At 37.2% G+C, this 17,647-nt stretch overlaps 15 non-coding genes across 15 annotated transcripts; all 15 read left to right on the top strand.

Moving 5' to 3' along the window:
• The first annotated feature begins 607 nt into the window (after positions 1-607).
• On the top strand, positions 608-680 carry TRNAK-UUU (transfer RNA lysine (anticodon UUU)). Its single transcript has one exon. It is a non-coding gene; the product is annotated as a tRNA-Lys (tRNA).
• A 327-nt stretch (positions 681-1,007) lies between these two features.
• TRNAR-UCU (transfer RNA arginine (anticodon UCU)) lies at positions 1,008-1,098 on the top strand. The gene is given in 2 exon segments: positions 1,008-1,044; positions 1,063-1,098. It is a non-coding gene; the product is annotated as a tRNA-Arg (tRNA).
• Positions 1,099-3,016: 1,918 nt separating this feature from the next.
• On the top strand, positions 3,017-3,107 carry TRNAR-UCU (transfer RNA arginine (anticodon UCU)). Its single transcript is given in 2 exon segments — positions 3,017-3,053; positions 3,072-3,107. It is a non-coding gene; the product is annotated as a tRNA-Arg (tRNA).
• Positions 3,108-4,625: 1,518 nt separating this feature from the next.
• TRNAK-UUU (transfer RNA lysine (anticodon UUU)) lies at positions 4,626-4,698 on the top strand. The gene has a single exon. It is a non-coding gene; the product is annotated as a tRNA-Lys (tRNA).
• Positions 4,699-5,025: 327 nt separating this feature from the next.
• TRNAR-UCU (transfer RNA arginine (anticodon UCU)) lies at positions 5,026-5,116 on the top strand. The gene is given in 2 exon segments: positions 5,026-5,062; positions 5,081-5,116. It is a non-coding gene; the product is annotated as a tRNA-Arg (tRNA).
• Positions 5,117-6,634: 1,518 nt separating this feature from the next.
• TRNAK-UUU (transfer RNA lysine (anticodon UUU)) lies at positions 6,635-6,707 on the top strand. The gene has a single exon. It is a non-coding gene; the product is annotated as a tRNA-Lys (tRNA).
• Positions 6,708-7,034: 327 nt separating this feature from the next.
• TRNAR-UCU (transfer RNA arginine (anticodon UCU)) lies at positions 7,035-7,125 on the top strand. The gene is given in 2 exon segments: positions 7,035-7,071; positions 7,090-7,125. It is a non-coding gene; the product is annotated as a tRNA-Arg (tRNA).
• Positions 7,126-9,043: 1,918 nt separating this feature from the next.
• Positions 9,044-9,134, top strand: TRNAR-UCU (transfer RNA arginine (anticodon UCU)). The gene is given in 2 exon segments: positions 9,044-9,080; positions 9,099-9,134. It is a non-coding gene; the product is annotated as a tRNA-Arg (tRNA).
• Positions 9,135-10,652: 1,518 nt separating this feature from the next.
• TRNAK-UUU (transfer RNA lysine (anticodon UUU)) lies at positions 10,653-10,725 on the top strand. Its single transcript has one exon. It is a non-coding gene; the product is annotated as a tRNA-Lys (tRNA).
• A 329-nt stretch (positions 10,726-11,054) lies between these two features.
• TRNAR-UCU (transfer RNA arginine (anticodon UCU)) lies at positions 11,055-11,145 on the top strand. Its single transcript is given in 2 exon segments — positions 11,055-11,091; positions 11,110-11,145. It is a non-coding gene; the product is annotated as a tRNA-Arg (tRNA).
• Positions 11,146-13,063: 1,918 nt separating this feature from the next.
• On the top strand, positions 13,064-13,154 carry TRNAR-UCU (transfer RNA arginine (anticodon UCU)). Its single transcript is given in 2 exon segments — positions 13,064-13,100; positions 13,119-13,154. It is a non-coding gene; the product is annotated as a tRNA-Arg (tRNA).
• Positions 13,155-14,672: 1,518 nt separating this feature from the next.
• Positions 14,673-14,745, top strand: TRNAK-UUU (transfer RNA lysine (anticodon UUU)). The gene has a single exon. It is a non-coding gene; the product is annotated as a tRNA-Lys (tRNA).
• Positions 14,746-15,072: 327 nt separating this feature from the next.
• TRNAR-UCU (transfer RNA arginine (anticodon UCU)) lies at positions 15,073-15,163 on the top strand. The gene is given in 2 exon segments: positions 15,073-15,109; positions 15,128-15,163. It is a non-coding gene; the product is annotated as a tRNA-Arg (tRNA).
• A 1,518-nt stretch (positions 15,164-16,681) lies between these two features.
• On the top strand, positions 16,682-16,754 carry TRNAK-UUU (transfer RNA lysine (anticodon UUU)). Its single transcript has one exon. It is a non-coding gene; the product is annotated as a tRNA-Lys (tRNA).
• A 327-nt stretch (positions 16,755-17,081) lies between these two features.
• TRNAR-UCU (transfer RNA arginine (anticodon UCU)) lies at positions 17,082-17,172 on the top strand. The gene is given in 2 exon segments: positions 17,082-17,118; positions 17,137-17,172. It is a non-coding gene; the product is annotated as a tRNA-Arg (tRNA).
• The last annotated feature ends 475 nt before the right edge of the window (positions 17,173-17,647 follow it).

The raw sequence follows: 17,647 nt of genomic DNA, 5'->3' as shown, positions 1-17,647 counted from the left end.
AATTTTATCCCTCCTCTTATTTTATAACTAATTGAAGCAGTAACAAGCAATGCCTGCGTCTGCATCACCCGAAACATTTACCAAAATGGCAGTGAAAGAAAGTCTACTTAAACAGAGACTGTTTGCTTTGAAAACATTGCATAATCTATGCCCAAGAGGAAGTTCCCAAAGAAACTGCTGAAAATGTATGTAATTTAGTAGGTAGTAATAGTATTTGGCACTTTATTGATTTCACAAGGTCATTTTAGACACATGATTTCTAAGTCAGCCGAAAATGAGATAGTACAAATTTCAGGATTTAAAATGGATTACGTGTGCTGCTGAAATTTCAAATGCTTAACACCTTCAATGCTACAGGAGATTTTCCTCCTGTGCTGAATGATCTGTAAATCCATTGTTCATGACGAGCTCAGCTCGTCATAAGCACACGACAAGTGTACTGCACGAAGAGCTGAGCTCGTCATGAGCATGGAAGGGGTTAAAACATCAATTTGTTATTAAACTCTACAAATTTGATTGCTAATATATGTAACCATATTAATACATAGAGTGTAGGTCAGTGTACGTCCACATTTGTTTAGCTGATTTTAAGACAGAGTATAGCAGAGCCTGGATAGCTCAGTCGGTAGAGCATCAGACTTTTAATCTGAGGGTCCAGGGTTCAAGTCCCTGTTCAGGCGGTTGCTTCCTTTCAAGAAAAATTACTCTAATTGGATGCTCTTTTTGTGTTCCCCTGCATGACGAATAAGATATTCCATTACTAAAATTGCAAAAACGTCTTTCATGGAGTTGTGAAATGCACATCTGCCTCATATATCATGTGCCATTTGACTAAACTTAAGTCGTACGTAGACTTACCTAAGGTATCATGTAACTTGAGACGGTGAATATAATTTCCCCAATTCAATATTCAAAATAAATCCATGGTTATAGTATCAAATGAACTTTATAAAGCTGATCAACATTATTTCATTTCAGAATATCTCTGCACCTAATTAGAGCGTATTGGCTCTGTGGCGCAATGGATAGCGCATTGGACTTCTAGGTGAATGTAAAAAAGATATTCAAAGGTTGTGGGTTCGAATCCCACCAGAGTCAGTTTTATCCCTATTTATTTCATAACTGTTTAAAAGAGTAATAAACAGTGCATGCATGCTTCTGCTTCACCAAAAAGGGCAGTGAAAGGAAGTCTATTTTAAATAGATACTATTCAAATTACGCAATCTTTGCAGAAGAGGAAATTGGCAGCTGTACTTATGAAAATGTAATTTACTCAGAAGTAAGATTTTGGGCCCTTCCTTAATTTTACAATGTCAATAAAAACATATGACTTCTAAGTCAGCAAAAAAAATGAGATAGTAGCAATTTCAGGACTTACAATAAGGTTAAATTTACTGAAGAGATTTCAAATGCTTGAAGTACCAATTCATTATTATATTCCGCGTATTCAGTACTTAATACCGGCAACCATCTTAAGAAACGTAGTGATAGTTGGGACACTTCCAAATGTTGATAAGGTCATTTTGTGGAGCGGCCTCTCCGAGCCTGGATAGCTCAGTCGGGAGAGCATCAGTCTTTTAATCTGAGGGCCCAGGGTTCAAGTCCCTGTTCAGGCGGCTTGGTTAAAGAAAAGGTATATCAATTGCATACTCTTTTCAGGATCCAATGAATGGGGAGTCCTATTCGAGATGTTTCAAAAAAGTCTTAATCAAGTCATTACATACCCATCTGTCTTCTACATTCTTTGACAAGGGTTAAGAAGACTTACCCAAACTGTATCATGTAGTTTGTTGATTATCTTTTACCCAATTCAATGTTCAAAATGTAAGGTAGTGTCCGATTAACTTGATAAAGTTGGTCAACAGCTGATAGGTCATCTTTTTATTTGTGAATCTCTGATCACCGTGTTGAATCAGGTCGGATCTCTAGTGCAATGGATAGCGGCTTGGAGTCCTAGACGAATGTAGCAAAAGCATTCAAAGGCTTTGTGTTCAAACACCAGCTGGGTCAATTTTATCCCTCCTCTTATTTTATAACTAATTGAAGCAGTAACAAGCAATGCCTGCGTCTGCATCACCAGAAACATTTACCAAAATGGCAGTGAAAGAAAGTCTACTTAAACAGAGACTGTTTGCTTTGAAAACATTGCATAATCTATGCCCAAGAGGAAGTTCCCAAAGAAACTGCTGAAAATGTATGTAATTTAGTAGGTAGTAATAGTATTTGGCACTTTATTGATTTCACAAGGTCATTTTAGACACATGATTTCTAAGTCAGCCGAAAATGAGATAGTACAAATTTCAGGATTTAAAATGGATTACGTGTGCTGCTGAAATTTCAAATGCTTAACACCTTCAATGCTACAGGAGATTTTCCTCCTGTGCTGAATGATCTGTAAATCCATTGTTCATGACGAGCTCAGCTCGTCATAAGCACACGACAAGTGTACTGCACGACGAGCTGAGCTCGTCATGAGCATGGAAGGGGTTAAAACATCAATTTGTTATTAAACTCTACAAATTTGATTGCTAATATATGTAACCATATTAATACACAGAGTGTAGGTCAGTGTACGTCCACATTTGTTTAGCTGATTTTAAGACAGAGTATAGCAGAGCCTGGATAGCTCAGTCCGTAGAGCATCAGACTTTTAATCTGAGGGTCCAGGGTTCAAGTCCCTGTTTAGGCGGTTGCTTCCTTTAAAGAAAAATTACTCTAATTGGATGCTCTTTTTGTGTTCCCCTGCATGACGAATAAGATATTCCATTACTAAAATTGCAAAAACGTCTTTCATGGAGTTGTGAAATGCACATCTGCCTCATATATCATGTGCCATTTGACTAAACTTAAGTCGTACGTAGACTTACCTAAGGTATCATGTAACTTGAGACGGTGAATATAATTTCCCCAATTCAATATTCAAAATAAATCCATGGTTATAGTATCAAATGAACTTTATAAAGCTGATCAACATTATTTCATTTCAGAATATCTCTGCACCTAATCAGAGCGTATTGGCTCTGTGGCGCAATGGATAGCGCATTGGACTTCTAGGTGAATGTAAAAAAGATATTCAAAGGTTGTGGGTTCAAATCCCACCAGAGTCAGTTTTATCCCTATTTACTTCATAACTGTTTAAAAGAGTAATAAACAGTGCATGTATGCTTCTGCTTCACCAAAAAGGGCAGTGAAAGGAAGTCTATTTTAAATAGATACTACTCAAATTACGCAATCTTTGCAGAAGAGGAAATTGTCAGCTGTACTTATGAAAATGTAATTTACTCAGAAGTAAGTTTTTGGGCCCTTCCTTCATTTTACAATGTCAATAAAAACATATGACTTCTAAGTCAGCAAAAAAAATTAGATAGTAGCAATTTCAGGACTTACAATAAGGTTACATTTACTGAAGAGATTTCAAATGCTTGAAGTACCAATTCATTATTATATTCCGCGTATTCAGTACTTAATACCGGCAACCATCTTAAGAAACGTAGTGATAGTTGGGACACTTCCAAATGTTGATAAGGTCATTTTGTGGAGCGGCCTCTCCGAGCCTGGATAGCTCAGTCGGGAGAGCATCAGTCTTTTAATCTGAGGGCCCAGGGTTCAAGTCCCTGTTCAGGCGGCTTGGTTAAAGAAAAGGTATATCAATTGCATACTCTTTTCAGGATCCAATGAATGGGGAGTCCTATTAGAGATGTTTCAAAAAAGTCTTAATCAAGTCATTACATACCCATCTGTCTTCTACATTCTTTGACAAGGGTTAAGAAGACTTACCCAAACTGTATCATGTAGTTTGTTGATTATCTTTTAACCAATTCAATGTTCAAAATGTAAGGTAGTGTCCGATTAACTTGATAAAGTTGGTCAACAGCTGATAGGTCATCTTTTTATTTGTGAATCTCTGATCACCGTGTTGAATCAGGTCGGATCTCTAGTGCAATGGATAGCGGCTTGGAGTCCTAGACGAATGTAGCAAAAGCATTCAAAGGCTTTGTGTTCAAACACCAGCTGGGTCAATTTTATCCCTCCTCTTATTTTATAACTAATTGAAACAGTAACAAGCAATGCCTGCGTCTGCATCACCAGAAACATTTACCAAAATGGCAGTGAAAGAAAGTCTACTTAAACAGAGACTGTTTGCTTTGAAAACATTGCATAATCTATGCCCAAGAGGAAATTCCCAAAGATACTGCTGAAAATGTATGTAATGTAGTAGGTAGTAATAGTATTTGGCACTTTATTGATTTCACAATGTCATTTTAGACACATGATTTCTAAGTCAGCCGAAAATGAGATAGTACAAATTTCAGGATTTAAAATGGATTACGTGTGCTGCTGAAATTTCAAATGCTTAACACCTTCAATGCTACAGGAGATTTTCCTCCTGTGCTGAATGATCTGTAAATCCATTGTTCATGACGAGCTCAGCTCGTCATAAGCACACGACAAGTGTACTGCACGAAGAGCTGAGCTCGTCATGAGCATGGAAGGGGTTAAAACATCAATTTGTTATTAAACTCTACAAATTTGATTGCTAATATATGTAACCATATTAATACATAGAGTGTAGGTCAGTGTACGTCCACATTTGTTTAGCTGATTTTAAGACAGAGTATAGCAGAGCCTGGATAGCTCAGTCGGTAGAGCATCAGACTTTTAATCTGAGGGTCCAGGGTTCAAGTCCCTGTTCAGGCGGTTGCTTCCTTTAAAGAAAAATTACTCTAATTGGATGCTCTTTTTGTGTTCCCCTGCATGACGAATAAGATATTCCATTACTAAAATTGCAAAAACGTCTTTCATGGAGTTGTGAAATGCACATCTGCCTCATATATCATGTGCCATTTGACTAAACTTAAGTCGTACGTAGACTTACCTAAGGTATCATGTAACTTGAGACGGTGAATATAATTTCCCCAATTCAATATTCAAAATAAATCCATGGTTATAGTATCAAATGAACTTTATAAAGCTGATCAACATTATTTCATTTCAGAATATCTCTGCACCTAATCAGAGCGTATTGGCTCTGTGGCGCAATGGATAGCGCATTGGACTTCTAGGTGAATGTAAAAAAGATATTCAAAGGTTGTGGGTTCAAATCCCACCAGAGTCAGTTTTATCCCTATTTACTTCATAACTGTTTAAAAGAGTAATAAACAGTGCATGCATGCTTCTGCTTCACCAAAAAGGGCAGTGAAAGGAAGTCTATTTTAAATAGATACTACTCAAATTACGCAATCTTTGCAGAAGAGGAAATTGTCAGCTGTACTTATGAAAATGTAATTTACTCAGAAGTAAGTTTTTGGGCCCTTCCTTCATTTTACAATGTCAATAAAAACATATGACTTCTAAGTCAGCAAAAAAAATTAGATAGTAGCAATTTCAGGACTTACAATAAGGTTACATTTACTGAAGAGATTTCAAATGCTTGAAGTACCAATTCATTATTATATTCCGCGTATTCAGTACTTAATACCGGCAACCATCTTAAGAAACGTAGTGATAGTTGGGACACTTCCAAATGTTGATAAGGTCATTTTGTGGAGCGGCCTCTCCGAGCCTGGATAGCTCAGTCGGGAGAGCATCAGTCTTTTAATCTGAGGGCCCAGGGTTCAAGTCCCTGTTCAGGCGGCTTGGTTAAAGAAAAGGTATATCAATTGCATACTCTTTTCAGGATCCAATGAATGGGGAGTCCTATTAGAGATGTTTCAAAAAAGTCTTAATCAAGTCATTACATACCCATCTGTCTTCTACATTCTTTGACAAGGGTTAAGAAGACTTACCCAAACTGTATCATGTAGTTTGTTGATTATCTTTTAACCAATTCAATGTTCAAAATGTAAGGTAGTGTCCGATTAACTTGATAAAGTTGGTCAACAGCTGATAGGTCATCTTTTTATTTGTGAATCTCTGATCACCGTGTTGAATCAGGTCGGATCTCTAGTGCAATGGATAGCGGCTTGGAGTCCTAGACGAATGTAGCAAAAGCATTCAAAGGCTTTGTGTTCAAACACCAGCTGGGTCAATTTTATCCCTCCTCTTATTTTATAACTAATTGAAACAGTAACAAGCAATGCCTGCGTCTGCATCACCAGAAACATTTACCAAAATGGCAGTGAAAGAAAGTCTACTTAAACAGAGACTGTTTGCTTTGAAAACATTGCATAATCTATGCCCAAGAGGAAATTCCCAAAGATACTGCTGAAAATGTATGTAATGTAGTAGGTAGTAATAGTATTTGGCACTTTATTGATTTCACAATGTCATTTTAGACACATGATTTCTAAGTCAGCCGAAAATGAGATAGTACAAATTTCAGGATTTAAAATGGATTACGTGTGCTGCTGAAATTTCAAATGCTTAACACCTTCAATGCTACAGGAGATTTTCCTCCTGTGCTGAATGATCTGTAAATCCATTGTTCATGACGAGCTCAGCTCGTCATAAGCACACGACAAGTGTACTGCACGAAGAGCTGAGCTCGTCATGAGCATGGAAGGGGTTAAAACATCAATTTGTTATTAAACTCTACAAATTTGATTGCTAATATATGTAACCATATTAATACATAGAGTGTAGGTCAGTGTACGTCCACATTTGTTTAGCTGATTTTAAGACAGAGTATAGCAGAGCCTGGATAGCTCAGTCGGTAGAGCATCAGACTTTTAATCTGAGGGTCCAGGGTTCAAGTCCCTGTTCAGGCGGTTGCTTCCTTTCAAGAAAAATTACTCTAATTGGATGCTCTTTTTGTGTTCCCCTGCATGACGAATAAGATATTCCATTACTAAAATTGCAAAAACGTCTTTCATGGAGTTGTGAAATGCACATCTGCCTCATATATCATGTGCCATTTGACTAAACTTAAGTCGTACGTAGACTTACCTAAGGTATCATGTAACTTGAGACGGTGAATATAATTTCCCCAATTCAATATTCAAAATAAATCCATGGTTATAGTATCAAATGAACTTTATAAAGCTGATCAACATTATTTCATTTCAGAATATCTCTGCACCTAATTAGAGCGTATTGGCTCTGTGGTGCAATGGATAGCGCATTGGACTTCTAGGTGAATGTAAAAAAGATATTCAAAGGTTGTGGGTTCGAATCCCACCAGAGTCAGTTTTATCCCTATTTATTTCATAACTGTTTAAAAGAGTAATAAACAGTGCATGCATGCTTCTGCTTCACCAAAAAGGGCAGTGAAAGGAAGTCTATTTTAAATAGATACTATTCAAATTACGCAATCTTTGCAGAAGAGGAAATTGGCAGCTGTACTTATGAAAATGTAATTTACTCAGAAGTAAGATTTTGGGCCCTTCCTTAATTTTACAATGTCAATAAAAACATATGACTTCTAAGTCAGCAAAAAAAATGAGATAGTAGCAATTTCAGGACTTACAATAAGGTTAAATTTACTGAAGAGATTTCAAATGCTTGAAGTACCAATTCATTATTATATTCCGCGTATTCAGTACTTAATACCGGCAACCATCTTAAGAAACGTAGTGATAGTTGGGACACTTCCAAATGTTGATAAGGTCATTTTGTGGAGCGGCCTCTCCGAGCCTGGATAGCTCAGTCGGGAGAGCATCAGTCTTTTAATCTGAGGGCCCAGGGTTCAAGTCCCTGTTCAGGCGGCTTGGTTAAAGAAAAGGTATATCAATTGCATACTCTTTTCAGGATCCAATGAATGGGGAGTCCTATTCGAGATGTTTCAAAAAAGTCTTAATCAAGTCATTACATACCCATCTGTCTTCTACATTCTTTGACAAGGGTTAAGAAGACTTACCCAAACTGTATCATGTAGTTTGTTGATTATCTTTTACCCAATTCAATGTTCAAAATGTAAGGTAGTGTCCGATTAACTTGATAAAGTTGGTCAACAGCTGATAGGTCATCTTTTTATTTGTGAATCTCTGATCACCGTGTTGAATCAGGTCGGATCTCTAGTGCAATGGATAGCGGCTTGGAGTCCTAGACGAATGTAGCAAAAGCATTCAAAGGCTTTGTGTTCAAACACCAGCTGGGTCAATTTTATCCCTCCTCTTATTTTATAACTAATTGAAGCAGTAACAAGCAATGCCTGCGTCTGCATCACCAGAAACATTTACCAAAATGGCAGTGAAAGAAAGTCTACTTAAACAGAGACTGTTTGCTTTGAAAACATTGCATAATCTATGCCCAAGAGGAAGTTCCCAAAGAAACTGCTGAAAATGTATGTAATTTAGTAGGTAGTAATAGTATTTGGCACTTTATTGATTTCACAAGGTCATTTTAGACACATGATTTCTAAGTCAGCCGAAAATGAGATAGTACAAATTTCAGGATTTAAAATGGATTACGTGTGCTGCTGAAATTTCAAATGCTTAACACCTTCAATGCTACAGGAGATTTTCCTCCTGTGCTGAATGATCTGTAAATCCATTGTTCATGACGAGCTCAGCTCGTCATAAGCACACGACAAGTGTACTGCACGACGAGCTGAGCTCGTCATGAGCATGGAAGGGGTTAAAACATCAATTTGTTATTAAACTCTACAAATTTGATTGCTAATATATGTAACCATATTAATACACAGAGTGTAGGTCAGTGTACGTCCACATTTGTTTAGCTGATTTTAAGACAGAGTATAGCAGAGCCTGGATAGCTCAGTCCGTAGAGCATCAGACTTTTAATCTGAGGGTCCAGGGTTCAAGTCCCTGTTCAGGCGGTTGCTTCCTTTAAAGAAAAATTACTCTAATTGGATGCTCTTTTTGTGTTCCCCTGCATGACGAATAAGATATTCCATTACTAAAATTGCAAAAACGTCTTTCATGGAGTTGTGAAATGCACATCTGCCTCATATATCATGTGCCATTTGACTAAACTTAAGTCGTACGTAGACTTACCTAAGGTATCATGTAACTTGAGACGGTGAATATAATTTCCCCAATTCAATATTCAAAATAAATCCATGGTTATAGTATCAAATGAACTTTATAAAGCTGATCAACATTATTTCATTTCAGAATATCTCTGCACCTAATCAGAGCGTATTGGCTCTGTGGCGCAATGGATAGCGCATTGGACTTCTAGGTGAATGTAAAAAAGATATTCAAAGGTTGTGGGTTCAAATCCCACCAGAGTCAGTTTTATCCCTATTTACTTCATAACTGTTTAAAAGAGTAATAAACAGTGCATGCATGCTTCTGCTTCACCAAAAAGGGCAGTGAAAGGAAGTCTATTTTAAATAGATACTACTCAAATTACGCAATCTTTGCAGAAGAGGAAATTGTCAGCTGTACTTATGAAAATGTAATTTACTCAGAAGTAAGTTTTTGGGCCCTTCCTTCATTTTACAATGTCAATAAAAACATATGACTTCTAAGTCAGCAAAAAAAATTAGATAGTAGCAATTTCAGGACTTACAATAAGGTTACATTTACTGAAGAGATTTCAAATGCTTGAAGTACCAATTCATTATTATATTCCGCGTATTCAGTACTTAATACCGGCAACCATCTTAAGAAACGTAGTGATAGTTGGGACACTTCCAAATGTTGATAAGGTCATTTTGTGGAGCGGCCTCTCCGAGCCTGGATAGCTCAGTCGGGAGAGCATCAGTCTTTTAATCTGAGGGCCCAGGGTTCAAGTCCCTGTTCAGGCGGCTTGGTTAAAGAAAAGGTATATCAATTGCATACTCTTTTCAGGATCCAATGAATGGGGAGTCCTATTAGAGATGTTTCAAAAAAGTCTTAATCAAGTCATTACATACCTATCTGTCTTCTACATTCTTTGACAAGGGTTAAGAAGACTTACCCAAACTGTATCATGTAGTTTGTTGATTATCTTTTAACCAATTCAATGTTCAAAATGTAAGGTAGTGTCCGATTAACTTGATAAAGTTGGTCAACAGCTGATAGGTCATCTTTTTATTTGTGAATCTCTGATCACCGTGTTGAATCAGGTCGGATCTCTAGTGCAATGGATAGCGGCTTGGAGTCCTAGACGAATGTAGCAAAAGCATTCAAAGGCTTTGTGTTCAAACACCAGCTGGGTCAATTTTATCCCTCCTCTTATTTTATAACTAATTGAAACAGTAACAAGCAATGCCTGCGTCTGCATCACCAGAAACATTTACCAAAATGGCAGTGAAAGAAAGTCTACTTAAACAGAGACTGTTTGCTTTGAAAACATTGCATAATCTATGCCCAAGAGGAAATTCCCAAAGATACTGCTGAAAATGTATGTAATGTAGTAGGTAGTAATAGTATTTGGCACTTTATTGATTTCACAATGTCATTTTAGACACATGATTTCTAAGTCAGCCGAAAATGAGATAGTACAAATTTCAGGATTTAAAATGGATTACGTGTGCTGCTGAAATTTCAAATGCTTAACACCTTCAATGCTACAGGAGATTTTCCTCCTGTGCTGAATGATCTGTAAATCCATTGTTCATGACGAGCTCAGCTCGTCATAAGCACACGACAAGTGTACTGCACGAAGAGCTGAGCTCGTCATGAGCATGGAAGGGGTTAAAACATCAATTTGTTATTAAACTCTACAAATTTGATTGCTAATATATGTAACCATATTAATACATAGAGTGTAGGTCAGTGTACGTCCACATTTGTTTAGCTGATTTTAAGACAGAGTATAGCAGAGCCTGGATAGCTCAGTCGGTAGAGCATCAGACTTTTAATCTGAGGGTCCAGGGTTCAAGTCCCTGTTCAGGCGGTTGCTTCCTTTCAAGAAAAATTACTCTAATTGGATGCTCTTTTTGTGTTCCCCTGCATGACGAATAAGATATTCCATTACTAAAATTGCAAAAACGTCTTTCATGGAGTTGTGAAATGCACATCTGCCTCATATATCATGTGCCATTTGACTAAACTTAAGTCGTACGTAGACTTACCTAAGGTATCATGTAACTTGAGACGGTGAATATATAATTTCCCCAATTCAATATTCAAAATAAATCCATGGTTATAGTATCAAATGAACTTTATAAAGCTGATCAACATTATTTCATTTCAGAATATCTCTGCACCTAATTAGAGCGTATTGGCTCTGTGGCGCAATGGATAGCGCATTGGACTTCTAGGTGAATGTAAAAAAGATATTCAAAGGTTGTGGGTTCGAATCCCACCAGAGTCAGTTTTATCCCTATTTATTTCATAACTGTTTAAAAGAGTAATAAACAGTGCATGCATGCTTCTGCTTCACCAAAAAGGGCAGTGAAAGGAAGTCTATTTTAAATAGATACTATTCAAATTACGCAATCTTTGCAGAAGAGGAAATTGGCAGCTGTACTTATGAAAATGTAATTTACTCAGAAGTAAGATTTTGGGCCCTTCCTTAATTTTACAATGTCAATAAAAACATATGACTTCTAAGTCAGCAAAAAAAATGAGATAGTAGCAATTTCAGGACTTACAATAAGGTTAAATTTACTGAAGAGATTTCAAATGCTTGAAGTACCAATTCATTATTATATTCCGCGTATTCAGTACTTAATACCGGCAACCATCTTAAGAAACGTAGTGATAGTTGGGACACTTCCAAATGTTGATAAGGTCATTTTGTGGAGCGGCCTCTCCGAGCCTGGATAGCTCAGTCGGGAGAGCATCAGTCTTTTAATCTGAGGGCCCAGGGTTCAAGTCCCTGTTCAGGCGGCTTGGTTAAAGAAAAGGTATATCAATTGCATACTCTTTTCAGGATCCAATGAATGGGGAGTCCTATTCGAGATGTTTCAAAAAAGTCTTAATCAAGTCATTACATACCCATCTGTCTTCTACATTCTTTGACAAGGGTTAAGAAGACTTACCCAAACTGTATCATGTAGTTTGTTGATTATCTTTTACCCAATTCAATGTTCAAAATGTAAGGTAGTGTCCGATTAACTTGATAAAGTTGGTCAACAGCTGATAGGTCATCTTTTTATTTGTGAATCTCTGATCACCGTGTTGAATCAGGTCGGATCTCTAGTGCAATGGATAGCGGCTTGGAGTCCTAGACGAATGTAGCAAAAGCATTCAAAGGCTTTGTGTTCAAACACCAGCTGGGTCAATTTTATCCCTCCTCTTATTTTATAACTAATTGAAGCAGTAACAAGCAATGCCTGCGTCTGCATCACCAGAAACATTTACCAAAATGGCAGTGAAAGAAAGTCTACTTAAACAGAGACTGTTTGCTTTGAAAACATTGCATAATCTATGCCCAAGAGGAAGTTCCCAAAGAAACTGCTGAAAATGTATGTAATTTAGTAGGTAGTAATAGTATTTGGCACTTTATTGATTTCACAAGGTCATTTTAGACACATGATTTCTAAGTCAGCCGAAAATGAGATAGTACAAATTTCAGGATTTAAAATGGATTACGTGTGCTGCTGAAATTTCAAATGCTTAACACCTTCAATGCTACAGGAGATTTTCCTCCTGTGCTGAATGATCTGTAAATCCATTGTTCATGACGAGCTCAGCTCGTCATAAGCACACGACAAGTGTACTGCACGACGAGCTGAGCTCGTCATGAGCATGGAAGGGGTTAAAACATCAATTTGTTATTAAACTCTACAAATTTGATTGCTAATATATGTAACCATATTAATACACAGAGTGTAGGTCAGTGTACGTCCACATTTGTTTAGCTGATTTTAAGACAGAGTATAGCAGAGCCTGGATAGCTCAGTCCGTAGAGCATCAGACTTTTAATCTGAGGGTCCAGGGTTCAAGTCCCTGTTCAGGCGGTTGCTTCCTTTAAAGAAAAATTACTCTAATTGGATGCTCTTTTTGTGTTCCCCTGCATGACGAATAAGATATTCCATTACTAAAATTGCAAAAACGTCTTTCATGGAGTTGTGAAATGCACATCTGCCTCATATATCATGTGCCATTTGACTAAACTTAAGTCGTACGTAGACTTACCTAAGGTATCATGTAACTTGAGACGGTGAATATAATTTCCCCAATTCAATATTCAAAATAAATCCATGGTTATAGTATCAAATGAACTTTATAAAGCTGATCAACATTATTTCATTTCAGAATATCTCTGCACCTAATCAGAGCGTATTGGCTCTGTGGCGCAATGGATAGCGCATTGGACTTCTAGGTGAATGTAAAAAAGATATTCAAAGGTTGTGGGTTCGAATCCCACCAGAGTCAGTTTTATCCCTATTTATTTCATAACTGTTTAAAAGAGTAATAAACAGTGCATGCATGCTTCTGCTTCACCAAAAAGGGCAGTGAAAGGAAGTCTATTTTAAATAGATACTATTCAAATTACGCAATCTTTGCAGAAGAGGAAATTGGCAGCTGTACTTATGAAAATGTAATTTACTCAGAAGTAAGATTTTGGGCCCTTCCTTAATTTTACAATGTCAATAAAAACATATGACTTCTAAGTCAGCAAAAAAAATGAGATAGTAGCAATTTCAGGACTTACAATAAGGTTAAATTTACTGAAGAGATTTCAAATGCTTGAAGTACCAATTCATTATTATATTCCGCGTATTCAGTACTTAATACCGGCAACCATCTTAAGAAACGTAGTGATAGTTGGGACACTTCCAAATGTTGATAAGGTCATTTTGTGGAGCGGCCTCTCCGAGCCTGGATAGCTCAGTCGGGAGAGCATCAGTCTTTTAATCTGAGGGCCCAGGGTTCAAGTCCCTGTTCAGGCGGCTTGGTTAAAGAAAAGGTATATCAATTGCATACTCTTTTCAGGATCCAATGAATGGGGAGTCCTATTCGAGATGTTTCAAAAAAGTCTTAATCAAGTCATTACATACCCATCTGTCTTCTACATTCTTTGACAAGGGTTAAGAAGACTTACCCAAACTGTATCATGTAGTTTGTTGATTATCTTTTACCCAATTCAATGTTCAAAATGTAAGGTAGTGTCCGATTAACTTGATAAAGTTGGTCAACAGCTGATAGGTCATCTTTTTATTTGTGAATCTCTGATCACCGTGTTGAATCAGGTCGGATCTCTAGTGCAATGGATAGCGGCTTGGAGTCCTAGACGAATGTAGCAAAAGCATTCAAAGGCTTTGTGTTCAAACACCAGCTGGGTCAATTTTATCCCTCCTCTTATTTTATAACTAATTGAAACAGTAACAAGCAATGCCTGCGTCTGCATCACCAGAAACATTTACCAAAATGGCAGTGAAAGAAAGTCTACTTAAACAGAGACTGTTTGCTTTGAAAACATTGCATAATCTATGCCCAAGAGGAAATTCCCAAAGATACTGCTGAAAATGTATGTAATGTAGTAGGTAGTAATAGTATTTGGCACTTTATTGATTTCACAATGTCATTTTAGACACATGATTTCTAAGTCAGCCGAAAATGAGATAGTACAAATTTCAGGATTTAAAATGGATTACGTGTGCTGCTGAAATTTCAAATGCTTAACACCTTCAATGCTACAGGAGATTTTCCTCCTGTGCTGAATGATCTGTAAATCCATTGTTCATGACGAGCTCAGCTCGTCATAAGCACACGACAAGTGTACTGCACGAAGAGCTGAGCTCGTCATGAGCATGGAAGGGGTTAAAACATCAATTTGTTATTAAACTCTACAAATTTGATTGCTAATATATGTAACCATATTAATACATAGAGTGTAGGTCAGTGTACGTCCACATTTGTTTAGCTGATTTTAAGACAGAGTATAGCAGAGCCTGGATAGCTCAGTCGGTAGAGCATCAGACTTTTAATCTGAGGGTCCAGGGTTCAAGTCCCTGTTCAGGCGGTTGCTTCCTTTCAAGAAAAATTACTCTAATTGGATGCTCTTTTTGTGTTCCCCTGCATGACGAATAAGATATTCCATTACTAAAATTGCAAAAACGTCTTTCATGGAGTTGTGAAATGCACATCTGCCTCATATATCATGTGCCATTTGACTAAACTTAAGTCGTACGTAGACTTACCTAAGGTATCATGTAACTTGAGACGGTGAATATAATTTCCCCAATTCAATATTCAAAATAAATCCATGGTTATAGTATCAAATGAACTTTATAAAGCTGATCAACATTATTTCATTTCAGAATATCTCTGCACCTAATTAGAGCGTATTGGCTCTGTGGCGCAATGGATAGCGCATTGGACTTCTAGGTGAATGTAAAAAAGATATTCAAAGGTTGTGGGTTCGAATCCCACCAGAGTCAGTTTTATCCCTATTTATTTCATAACTGTTTAAAAGAGTAATAAACAGTGCATGCATGCTTCTGCTTCACCAAAAAGGGCAGTGAAAGGAAGTCTATTTTAAATAGATACTATTCAAATTACGCAATCTTTGCAGAAGAGGAAATTGGCAGCTGTACTTATGAAAATGTAATTTACTCAGAAGTAAGATTTTGGGCCCTTCCTTAATTTTACAATGTCAATAAAAACATATGACTTCTAAGTCAGCAAAAAAAATGAGATAGTAGCAATTTCAGGACTTACAATAAGGTTAAATTTACTGAAGAGATTTCAAATGCTTGAAGTACCAATTCATTATTATATTCCGCGTATTCAGTACTTAATACCGGCAACCATCTTAAGAAACGTAGTGATAGTTGGGACACTTCCAAATGTTGATAAGGTCATTTTGTGGAGCGGCCTCTCCGAGCCTGGATAGCTCAGTCGGGAGAGCATCAGTCTTTTAATCTGAGGGCCCAGGGTTCAAGTCCCTGTTCAGGCGGCTTGGTTAAAGAAAAGGTATATCAATTGCATACTCTTTTCAGGATCCAATGAATGGGGAGTCCTATTCGAGATGTTTCAAAAAAGTCTTAATCAAGTCATTACATACCCATCTGTCTTCTACATTCTTTGACAAGGGTTAAGAAGACTTACCCAAACTGTATCATGTAGTTTGTTGATTATCTTTTACCCAATTCAATGTTCAAAATGTAAGGTAGTGTCCGATTAACTTGATAAAGTTGGTCAACAGCTGATAGGTCATCTTTTTATTTGTGAATCTCTGATCACCGTGTTGAATCAGGTCGGATCTCTAGTGCAATGGATAGCGGCTTGGAGTCCTAGACGAATGTAGCAAAAGCATTCAAAGGCTTTGTGTTCAAACACCAGCTGGGTCAATTTTATCCCTCCTCTTATTTTATAACTAATTGAAGCAGTAACAAGCAATGCCTGCGTCTGCATCACCAGAAACATTTACCAAAATGGCAGTGAAAGAAAGTCTACTTAAACAGAGACTGTTTGCTTTGAAAACATTGCATAATCTATGCCCAAGAGGAAGTTCCCAAAGAAACTGCTGAAAATGTATGTAATTTAGTAGGTAGTAATAGTATTTGGCACTTTATTGATTTCACAATGTCATTTTAGACACATGATTTCTAAGTCAGCCGAAAATGAGATAGTACAAATTTCAGGATTTAAAATGGATTACGTGTGCTGCTGAAATTTCAAATGCTTAACACCTTCAATGCTACAGGAGATTTTCCTCCTGTGCTGAATGATCTGTAAATCCATTGTTCATGACGAGCTCAGCTCGTCATAAGCACACGACAAGTGTACTGCACGAAGAGCTGAGCTCGTCATGAGCATGGAAGGGGTTAAAACATCAATTTGTTATTAAACTCTACAAATTTGATTGCTAATATATGTAACCATATTAATACATAGAGTGTAGGTCAGTGTACGTCCACATTTGTTTAGCTGATTTTAAGACAGAGTATAGCAGAGCCTGGATAGCTCAGTCGGTAGAGCATCAGACTTTTAATCTGAGGGTCCAGGGTTCAAGTCCCTGTTCAGGCGGTTGCTTCCTTTCAAGAAAAATTACTCTAATTGGATGCTCTTTTTGTGTTCCCCTGCATGACGAATAAGATATTCCATTACTAAAATTGCAAAAACGTCTTTCATGGAGTTGTGAAATGCACATCTGCCTCATATATCATGTGCCATTTGACTAAACTTAAGTCGTACGTAGACTTACCTAAGGTATCATGTAACTTGAGACGGTGAATATAATTTCCCCAATTCAATATTCAAAATAAATCCATGGTTATAGTATCAAATGAACTTTATAAAGCTGATCAACATTATTTCATTTCAGAATATCTCTGCACCTAATTAGAGCGTATTGGCTCTGTGGCGCAATGGATAGCGCATTGGACTTCTAGGTGAATGTAAAAAAGATATTCAAAGGTTGTGGGTTCGAATCCCACCAGAGTCAGTTTTATCCCTATTTATTTCATAACTGTTTAAAAGAGTAATAAACAGTGCATGCATGCTTCTGCTTCACCAAAAAGGGCAGTGAAAGGAAGTCTATTTTAAATAGATACTATTCAAATTACGCAATCTTTGCAGAAGAGGAAATTGGCAGCTGTACTTATGAAAATGTAATTTACTCAGAAGTAAGATTTTGGGCCCTTCCTTAATTTTACAATGTCAATAAAAACATATGACTTCTAAGTCAGCAAAAAAAATGAGATAGTAGCAATTTCAGGACTTACAATAAGGTTAAATTTACTGAAGAGATTTCAAATGCTTGAAGTACCAATTCATTATTATATTCCGCGTATTCAGTACTTAATACCGGCAACCATCTTAAGAAACGTAGTGATAGTTGGGACACTTCCAAATGTTGATAAGGTCATTTTGTGGAGCGGCCTCTCCGAGCCTGGATAGCTCAGTCGGGAGAGCATCAG

The sequence above is a fragment of the Lissotriton helveticus genome, chromosome 1_1, assembly GCF_964261635.1.
Source record: "Lissotriton helveticus chromosome 1_1, aLisHel1.1, whole genome shotgun sequence".
NCBI classification, from domain to species: domain Eukaryota; kingdom Metazoa; phylum Chordata; class Amphibia; order Caudata; family Salamandridae; genus Lissotriton; species Lissotriton helveticus.
This window is presented reverse-complemented; position numbering and strand designations above follow the sequence as displayed.